Raw genomic sequence first — 10823 nt, forward strand, 5'->3', positions numbered from 1 at the left:
TGTGTGTGGTTTAAAGCTATAGAAAAATGTTCTTCCCAATAATACCCTTGAGTTGTTATGCGATTTTTGTATTTCATGTAATTGGGTCAAGGTAGATAATTGACGGATAATATTATTTTTTCATAGCATTTTTAACTAGATAGGAGAATAAAACTTTATTATCATATTCATTACGTTCTCACTTAAATTATTTGAGAGTAAATAATTGTAATCTATAAATTGGAGTTAATAACTCAAAATGTCACACAACTATAATAATATATAGGAAAAATTTATTGAACTTCGTTTTGTATCAATAAATCTTTTAAAAAACTCTTTATCATATAATAAAATAAAAATAAACAATAGATATAGCAAAATTAATTAAAATATTTTTATGATCGAGATGTTTTATTTATATGTATATGCACTTGTTTTAAACTATTTGTGTAATGTTTAAGGAACTTCCGTTAAGAGACAATATTTGACTTATGAATTGTTTTTAAATTCATGCATCAACATTAGCATATTAGTCGGATTATCATATTTTATATTAATAATAAGTAGATTAAATAACTCATGTTTTAGAAATAAAAAGTTATATCTAAATAATAAAATTTGTAAATTAATTCATTTAAACAAATTTATTAGTATAAATATAAAATATAAAATCAAGAAAATAAACAAAATGATTAAAAGAATATAAGGGGGTATTTTTGTCTTTATGTAGATTAGTCCCATGGTATTAAATTAATACCACCAAATGGAAGGTATTAGTTATACACCCTCTAAACCATGTACGGTGTATAACTAATCCATGGATTGATCCAAAATTCCTACCAAACATAGAATTAAATAATACCATACTTAATACTTGGACTATTTTCCCTAATACTCCCTACCAAACGACCCCTAAGAGTAGGAGCAGGACCGTCTTAACCCCTAGGCCACTAAAGTCATCGCTTGGGGTCTCATATTTTTGGGCCCCCAATTTTTAAAAAACAATAACTTATATATGTTGTTGTTTTAAAAAATTATATATACTATCAGTGCTATGATTTCTACTAAAGTAATCGCATATAACATGAATATAAATCTGATTTTCTTAAGAAACAATTTTATGAAAATATGGATAATGAAATTACTTAGCCGCTTAAAGAATCTTTAGACTTGATTACTTTATATATTCGAGTAGATCAAACTAATTTTTCACTCAAAATAGATGTGAACCAATTGAAACATATAAAAGTATTTTTGATTTCTTATTTAGTGGTAAAAAGTTGAGATTATCGGATGGTGAATTTTAAAAAAAAAGAATATTGTTTTAACCTTGAAGTTTCTTTAACACATAATAATTATTCTAATATTGATGGTTTATATTTATTTATTTTTGATTAAAAGTGTTAAAAAGAAATAATACAAGTAGACTATAATAATGTAATGAAAATACTTAATCAAATAAATAGACTCGATTCTTTTACATATACACGTATTGTTTATAGGATAAAGTTGATAGTTCATGTAATTGTTTTCAAAAAAATAGAAATAGATAAAAAAAAAAAAAAACAAGAGTTGAATATGGTGACCTAGAAATTGAGTGTTGCAAGTTGCAACAACTTTAATTTAGTTATCGAAAACTTTTTATATATATATACTAGATACAAAAGTCCGGTTAAGTCCATGCCTAATGTATATTATTTTATTTCTTTTAATTTACATGATTTTTTTGTTGATAAATTTTTAATTTTAAAGGCTTAAATTATCTACGGCCCCTTAAAATTGTCCACATAATTCACTTAGATACCTCAACTAAGACAAGTACCTATTAAACACTTTTATCTATACAAAAAATGTTCCTATTAGATCTTTTTTTATAATCAGTAAAAAAAGGTAATGTGTGTGTGGTACACTTGCTATGATATGGCAAAAACAACTAATTAAAAGATGACATGTGTCACTTGACTCCAACAACTATATATTTTATTTTTTTTATGTTAAAAAGAATTAAAAACACATTTCAAATAAAAATTATATCTATTTCTTAATAAAAATAATTGAAATGAAAATACATTTTACTCAACCCCACCGTACTCAAACCCCTTTCTTCATCATCATCTTCTTCTCATCTATTTTTCTTCTCAAACCACAAAAACCTTCACTTTGATTTTTTTTTAAAAAAAAATTGTATTCCTAATATGTGAGAGGAAAGATATACAAAGAGATTGATACAATAGTGATGAGGAAGTTTGTCAATGATTACCCATCCAAAAATCGATTGCAAAGAAACTCGAAAGGACCCAAATTAATTTTATCAAAAATTATTTTTCATTCCTAATAGGTGATACAGAAAGATATTTAAAGAGTTGGTACAAGAGTGATGAATAAAGAAGTTTATCAATGATTAATCATCTTAAAATCAATTGTAAGGAAAAATCAAGAGGACGTAAACTAATTTAGCGAATTATTAGATATTATTTTAATATAATTTAGTGGGTTAACAATTTTATTTGAATGGTAATATTCATTCAAATGTGACCGAAAATAGAGATGAAACAACGACTAACTTTTTTAATCTCAATGTTCAAACATCTACTTTCATTATTGTTCTTGAAAATTAAGTTACTTGATTCAGTTTTTTTTTATGAATATTGAAAAGAAATAGAAAATAAAAAATAAAAAAATGGAGATTATTTAGTTGTCTTTAAAAATTTAAATTTGGGAAAGAAGAAGACTTGAAGGGGTAGGGCTGGGGGTGCTCTTTTTCTTTGGATTAAGAATTATTATTTTTAAAAATGTTAAAAAAATATTTTCATTTAGTTAAATTCCAAGTGTCAATTAAAATAGAAAAAGTGTAAGTTTTTCTTGGAAAAAATAAAAATAAAGTAGATTTAAAAAACGCATAATACATAAATGTGTCATTTAACTTGACTTCAAATCATATTTATATCCTTCAACTTTGGATATGCAGAAATAGAATTTAAATTTGTATAAAGTTGAACAAATAGACATACATGTCATCCTATATATCATTCTTTTTATTCTACGTGGTGTCCTACGTGTATTGTGCCATGTAGGACTCGTGTGTTTATTTATTTAAAATAGTTAAATTGTCTTTTTGTGCATTATGAAAGTCGGAGGTCATAATTAAAATTTCAAGTGAAGTTTAAGGTCTAATATATGTATTATGCCTTTAAAAAGCCTTCACGAGCCCATAGGAAGTGAAATAACTTCACTTCCATATCAGCATTTTGTGTTTAGTGGATAATTTTTTGAACAATTTAACTGTTCAATAGGTAATAATCCTAGTTAAGGTGTCTAAAAGAAATATACGGACAACTTTAAGGGGTCGTGGATTACTTAAGACTATTTTAAATGTATTTTTCAAATAATATATGTGGCACGTGTGTTATTTTGAAAGTTAATCAATTTAAGTACATAATTTTAAAATAACATATATTATTTCTTCTTCAAATTTACACGTGACACTTGAGAAATTCAGAGAATAAATCAATTTTTGAGTGTTATACGGTAAGTTGTGATTTATAATATTCATAAAGTAATTTTTAAATAATATATATTACTTCCATTATCTCAATTTATATGGCACATAATGTCACGACCCAAAGCGAGCCGCGAGTGGCACCCACACTTATCCTAATATGTGAGCGAACCAACCAATCTAAACCCCAACATTTCAACCATAACTAACATAATATAATGCGGAAGACTTAAACTCATTAATGAAAATCGATTAAATAACTTCTAAAAACTCAAACACATATTATTATCCCCAAAATCTGGAAGTCGGCATCACAAGAACATCTATCCTCAAATGACTAAGTCTAAGAGTATCTAGAGGCTAAAATAACTAAACAGATAGCCCATGCCAGAACTTCAAGGCATCCAGACATGAAGAAGAAGATACAGTCCAAGCTAGAAGCTTTAGCTCACCCTAAAATCTGGTGTGACGAAGACTGGCAAGAGTTGCGATTGAGTTTAAGACGACGGTACGTTTGCTGCACTCCACAAATAATAAGAAAAGAAAACATACAAGTAGGTGTCAGTACAAAACACATGTACTGAGTAGATATCATCGGCCAACTCAAAATAAAAAACAGTATATATCAGATAATATCATAAAACCAACTACAATACTCAACATGCGGCATTTACAATTACCATAACCCTTGGTCACAACACCAAGCACATCAATGAGGACTCACGCCTCTACATCATACTCATTAGGAAATTAGGTTCATTAAATTGAGTATATTAACATCTTTCAAGATTCATTATTTTTATTTCTCTCGTGTCGGTACGTGACACTCTGCTCCATATACTATCCTGGTGCCGAAACGTGACACCCGATCCATATACTATCCTAGTGTTGGAACGTGACACTCCGATCCTCATCATACTATCCTGGTGCGGAACGTGACACCCGATCCTCATCATACTATCCTTGTACTGGAACGTGGCACCCGATCCTCATCATACTATCCTGGTACCGGAACGTGGCACCCGATCCATATACTATCCTGGTGTCGGAACGTGACACTTCGATCCTCATCATACTATCCTGGTGCCGAACGTGACACCCGATCCTCATCATACTATCTTGGTACCGGAACGTGGCACCCGATCCATATACTATCTTGGTGTCGGAACGTGACACTCCGATCCTCATCATACTATCCTGGTGCCGGAACGTGACACCCGATCCCCTAATCGCACTACTTTCGTTCATCAAGCCTTCTTTTATACCAAGGCATCATCATTGACAAAGTAGATTAGGGTTTTTCAAGATTTAGGATTCAATAGCTTCATCATGCTTATTTTATCACAATTATATAATCACATTCATGCAAGCATACAATTAAGCATATAGAAGGGTTTACAACACTAATCAATACATATCATTCGCTACTAAGAGTTTACTACGAATAGCATAAACCATAACCTACCTCCACCGAAGAATTGAAGTCAAGAAATCTACTTTTCCAATGCATTGTTTTCTTCTTCATTTCTCCCTCTCTCGTTCGTTCGTTCTCCCTCTCTCTGTACTTTCTCTTTTTCTTATTCCAACCCTCTTTCTTTTATCCTAATTGGCTTATAATTAAGTATAAAAGATGATAAAATACCCCACTACTTGATTCAAGGTTCTCTCTTTTAAGCCCCAAGTAATTAAATTATTAACATTAAACCACTAACTTTATAATTATAAGAAGGAATAGTCTAAAACGCCCCTTAAAACATTTAACAGAAATCTGACCCAGTCAGGGTTACGTAGCCTGTGATGGGTCGTCGTGCCTGCGACGGTCCGTCCTGCTGAGTCGTCACAGAATTCAGAGACTCACTTTTTATTTAAAACCCTGTGACGGTCTGTCGTGCCTACGACGGTCCGTCCTGCCATTTAGTTACGAAGTTCAGAGAGTCGATCTATGTACCAAAATTTTAGAATTCTAAGTTTTTTGGAATGAGACACCCTCGACGGTCCGTCGTGCCCATGAAGGTCCGTCATGGGATCCGTCAACCCAGACAGTGATTTTCAGAAATTAACTCTGCTGATCCAAACGACTAAACAGGTTGTTACAATAGATACCAATTTACCCATCGTTCGTCCCCGAATGATCACAAGAAGAAAAACAAGGACGAAAAGGAGTACCTAATTCTGTAAACAGGTGTGGGTATCTTTCTTACATATCGGCCTCCTTCTCCCAAGTGGACTCTTCAACTGGTCGATTCTTCCATTGAACTTTGATGGATGCAATCTCCCTTGATCTCAACTTGTGGACTTCTCTATCTAAAATAGCAACAGGCTCCTCCTCATAAGACAAATTCTTATCAAGAAGAACCGAATCCCAACGAATAATGTAGTTTCCATCACCATGGTATTGTTTCAACATAGACACATGAAATACCGGATGCACTCCTGACAGTCCTGGGGGTAAGGCTAATTCATAAGCTACCTCCCCCACGCTCTTCAGTACTTCAAAGGGACCAATGTACCTCGGACTAAGCTTACCTCGCTTACCAAACCGCATCACCCCTTTCATGGGTGAAACCTTCAGTAAGACTTGCTTGCCCTCCATGAACTCCAAGTCCCTAACCTTTCGGTCTTCATATTCCTTCTGTCTACTTTGAGCCGCTAAAAGCTTTTCTTGAATGCATTTCACTTTATCTAACGATTTCCTCAGAAGGTCAGTACCCCAAGGTCTAACCTCAAATGCATCGAACCACCCAATAGGAGACCTACATCTTCTCCAATACAATGCCTCAAATGGGGCCATATCAATACTTGAGTGATAGCTATTGTTGTATGAGAACTCTGCTAAGGGTAAGAAGTTATCCCAATGACCACCAAACTCTATCACACATGCACGAAGAATATCCTCCAAGACCTAAGATCCAACCTAGTTCCTAATTCAGCATGCAATATTTTCCAAAACTTAGAAGTAAACTGCATACCTCTATCTGATATGATGGAGAGTGGAACTCCATGCAATCGAACAATTTCTGAGATGTAAATTTTGGCTAACTTCTCTGCATTATAAGTCACCTTGACCGGAATGAAATGAGCAGACTTAGTTAATCTATCAACAATTACCCAAATAGAGTCATACTTACCCATGGTCTTTGGAAAACCAACCACGAAGTCCATTGCAATTCTCTCCCACTTCCATTCAGTAATGGGCATTCTCTGAAGTGTCCCTCCAGGCCTCTGGTGTTCATACTTTACTTGCTGACAATTCGGGCATTGAGCAACAAAGTCAACGATGTCACGCTTCATTCTACTCCACCAAAAATGTTGCTTTAGGTCACGATACATCTTGGTTGCACCAGGATGTATAGAATACCTTGAACTATGGGCCTCTGTAAGAATAGTGTTAATCAAATCATCGACACGGGGTACACATACCCTTCCCTTAACCCTCAAAACACCTTCCTCGTCGATTTTTTCTTCTTTAGCCTCTCCTCGCAATACCTTATCTCAAATCCGGAACAGTTTATCATCAGTAAACTGCTTTCCCTTAATCTTGTCAAGAAAGGAAGATCTTGCTTCCACACAAGCCAAAAATCCTCCCTTCTCATTTACTTCTAGCCTCATAAAGTTATTAGCCAGAGTCTAAACTTCTCTAGCCAATGGGCGTCTAGAAACCTGCAAGTGAGCTAGACTTCCCATGCTCCCTGCCTTTCTACTTAAAGCATCTGCCACAACGTTAGCTTTTCCTGGATGATACAAGATAGTGATATCATAGTCCTTCAGTAGTTCCATCCACCTCCTCTGTCTCAAATTCAATTCTTTATGAGTAAAGACATACTGTAAACTACGATGATCCGTATAGACTTCACATTTAACCCCATATAGATAATGTCTCCATTGCTTTAATGCGAACACTACCGCAGCCAACTCCAAATCGTGGGTCGGATAATTACGTTCATGCACCTTTAATTACCTCGAAGCATAAGCAATTACATTCTTCTCTTGCATTAGCACTGCACCCAAACCAGAATAGGATGCATCACAATACACAATGAAATTCTTACCTTCCACTGGCAAGGTAAGAATTGGTGCAGTAGTCAACAAAGTCTTGAGCTTCTGAAAGCTTTCTTCACACTCGTCCGGCCATACAAATGGAACACTATGCTTAGTCAAGTTTGTCAGTTGGGAAGCAACAAAAGAAAATCCCTTGACAAATCAACGGTAGTAGCTAGCTAAACCAACGAAGCTCCTTACCTCTGATTCTTTACTGCTTCAATCTTGGAAGGATCCACCATCACTCCATCCTTAGAAACCACATGCCCCAAGAAGGACACTGAATCTAGCCAAAATTCACACTTAGAGAATTTGGCATAAAGCTTTTTCTCCCTCAACATTTCCAATACAATTCTCAAGTGCTCCTCATGTTCTTTCTTGCTCTTTGAGTATACCAGTATGTCATCAATGAATACAATGACGAAGATATCCAGATATGGCTTAAAAATCCCGTTCATCAAACTCATGAAAGCAGCAGGGGCATTAGTAAGCCCAAAAGACATTACTAAGAATTCATAATGGCCATACCAGGTCCGAAAAGCAGTCTTTGGTACATCCGTTGCCCGTATTTTCAATTGATGATAACCAGATCTCAAATCAATTTTTGAGAAGGTACAAGCACTTTGTAACTGATCGAACAAATCATCGATGCGAGAAAGACGATACTTGTTCTTAACAGTTACTTTATTTAGTTGCCTGTAGTCTATGCACATCCGAAAACTTCCATCCTTCTTCTTCACAAATAAAATGGGAGCACCCCAAGGGGATGCACTTGGTCTAATAAAGCCTTTGCCTAACAACTCCTGAAGTTGGGCCTTTAACTCTCTTAACTCAGCGGGAGCCATCCTATAAGGGGGTATGTAAATGGGGCGAGTACCCGGCTCCAGATCAATACAAAAGTCGATATCCCTATCCGGTGGCATACCAGGAAGGTCTGCATGAAACACATCTAGAAACTCACGGACTATCAAAACCGACTCAATTGAACGTACTTGGGTAGTATCATCCTTGAGATGTGCCAAGAACACCAAACAACCCTTACTAACCATTTTCTTAGCACAAAGAAAGGAGATGATACGAACTGGATTGGAAGTGTAGTCACCCTCCCACACTAACCGATCTTTCCCAGGCTTGGCTAACGCCACAGTTTTAGCATTATAATCTAAGATTGCAAGTTTGGAGAAAGCTAAGTCATACCCAGAATTACATTGAAATCAACCATTTCTAAGATAACCAGGTCTACATGAGTATTGCTCCCCACAAACGTTACAAGACAAGACCTATACACCTTTTCAACTATCACAGACTCACCCACCGGAGTAGAAACACGAATAGGCATGTCAAGCAATTCACAATGTAAATTAAGACCAGTAGCAAATGAATAAGATACATATGAAAATGTGGATCCAGGATCAAATAATACGGAAGTCATGCAATCACAAACCAAAAGATTACCTGTGATAACAGCATCGGATGTCTCCTCTTCCGACCGCCCGGGGAAAGCGTAACAATGGGCCCTATCGCCTGTCTGCCCGTTGCCCCTACCATGTTGTGCTGTAGTGGCTCCAGTTTGCCCGCCACCCCGGTTGATTTGGTGACCACCATTACCTTGGCCACCACGTTCTCCAGAATAGCGGCCTCTTCCATGACCACCTCTACCTCTGACTATTGGGGGTCTGTAACTCTGTTTTGGACAATACCTCTTAATATGTCCAGTCTCTCCACATCCATAACACTCTCTGGATTCAAGCATAGGTCTCTGTGAGAACGACGGAGTCTGGGGATAACCTCCAAACTTAGAGAAATGTTGACCGGTCTGCGGTGGACCCCCAGCTACAGCCTGCAGTGAAGACTGAATTGGTCGGGCTGGATAACCTCCTGAACCCTGCCCTCTGAAGTAAGAACCATTAAACTCACCTCCCTTACGAAACCTTTTTGATGTCGATAACATGGTGAAGTCATCTGGCTTCACTTCCTCCACCTCTATCACGAAGTCTACCACTTCCTGAAAGGATTTTGCTGTAGCCGCTACCTGTAAGGCTGAAATCCGCAACTCTGACCTCAACCCCTTCACAAAACGGTGAAACCGCTCTTGTGGACTGAAGCAAAGCTGGGTGGCATATCTGGAGAGTGCACGAAACTTAGCCTCATAAGCAGTAACCGACATCCTGCCTTGCTCTAGACTTAGAAACTTATCTCTCCTCCTATCCCTCAAAGTACGGGGTATATAATTCTCCATAAATAAACTAGAGAATGATGCCCAAGTTATAGGTGGTGCCTCTGATGGTTGACACTCCACATGTGACCGCCACCACATTTTGGCGTTCCCTTGAAACTGATAGGTTACAAACTCAACGCCAAATCGTTCCACTATGCCCATTTTATGTAGTAACTCATGACAATCAACCAGAAAATCGTAGGCATCCTCAGATTCAGCACCCTTGAAGACTGGAGGTTTCAATTTCAAGAACTTACTGAAAAGTTCATGATGATCGCTTGTCATTATAGGCCCTGTAGTCAAACGAGGAAACGTGCCTATTTCCAATGAGGCATCCATGCGGGGAGCCACAGTAGCTGCAGGTTGTACCTCTGGAACCTGGGGTGCTGGTGCAGAAAACACTGGAGGTGTCTGGCCTTGATCAGATAATCCGCTAAGATAGGCAAGAACCTGATTGATCATCTCTGGGGTAGGTTGGGGTGGTAATTTCTCATTCTGCACTTGCTCATTTTCCCTTTCCTCACCCTCTCTTACTACTTCCTTAATCGGTGGAGGAGTCACCACCCTAGTACTAGATGATGGGACAAGTGTTTGTCCTCTTCTTCTAGAGGACGTCCTCCCGCGACCTCTACCACGGCCTCTTGCTACTGCCCCTCTTCGAGTTACAGCCCCAGTGGCTGGCTCAGACGCATCTTGTCTTGCCGGTGTTGGTGTTGGCGCGGTTGTTGCTCTAGTTCTAACCATCTGTGAAATAGAGTGAAGATGGTCAGATACCAATTTGTATCACCTAGATACCAATTGGATCCAAGTAATAGCACGAAAGAAGAACAGAATGGAATTTTCCTGAAGTCTTATAGCCTCTCAAAGAAGAGTAAAGGCGTCCCCTTACCGTTCCTCAAGACTCTACTAGACTCGTTCTTGTGTGATGAGACCAACGAACCGAATGCTCTGATACCAAGTTTGTCATGACCCAAAGCGGGCCGCGAGTGGCACCCACACTTATCCTAATATGTGAGCGAACCAACCAATCTAAAACCCAACTTTTCAACCATAACTAACATAATATAATGCGGAAGACTTAAACTCATT

This window comes from Solanum lycopersicum, chromosome 10 (assembly GCF_036512215.1).
Source record: "Solanum lycopersicum chromosome 10, SLM_r2.1".
Lineage (NCBI taxonomy): Eukaryota > Viridiplantae > Streptophyta > Magnoliopsida > Solanales > Solanaceae > Solanum > Solanum lycopersicum.